The following is a 576-nucleotide window of genomic DNA, read 5'->3' on the forward strand; positions in this document are numbered from 1 at the left end:
AGGCAGCCGATAAAGCTTTGTTTGGGATGCGCGGCCGGTGTTCCCGTTTTTCCGCTCGCTCTTTTTTTCACACCGGCGGGGATATCACTTTTCCTTTCGGAGGGGACAGAAAATACCGCGGACACCGGAACAAAGTGGCCGGGGCGAGAGCGGAGCGATTTCGGCAGGGCCATGGGAGCGAGATCGAAGCTCACGGGCCAGAGGACGGCGACCCTTGAATTCAATTCTATTCGCAGCCGGAATTCAATTCGCGACGAGCCAGTTCGACCGAAACGGACCAAGTTTGTTTCGATGCGTCCCGCCGACTCTTTCTACTCACTTTTTTTTACCAACCGGCTCACCTCGTTTCGCGTTTCATAAACTCCGCACAACGCGGTATTCCTTGCTCGTGTCTACGATAGAGAAATTTTTATATATTCTGGGATTCAGTTGTTTGGTACTGTCAATTAGTATCGATTCGGAGTAAAACGAAATACTGCACTTTTGTCAGAATTCTTGTAATCTTTAAGGATGTATAGGCTATACACTTAAACCATGCTAGCATGTTCAATTTGTTATTATAGATTCCTATTGTTA

The sequence above is a fragment of the Ceratina calcarata genome, unplaced genomic scaffold, assembly GCF_001652005.2.
Source record: "Ceratina calcarata isolate Rehan_Ccalc_2016 unplaced genomic scaffold, ASM165200v1 scaffold12, whole genome shotgun sequence".
NCBI classification, from domain to species: domain Eukaryota; kingdom Metazoa; phylum Arthropoda; class Insecta; order Hymenoptera; family Apidae; genus Ceratina; species Ceratina calcarata.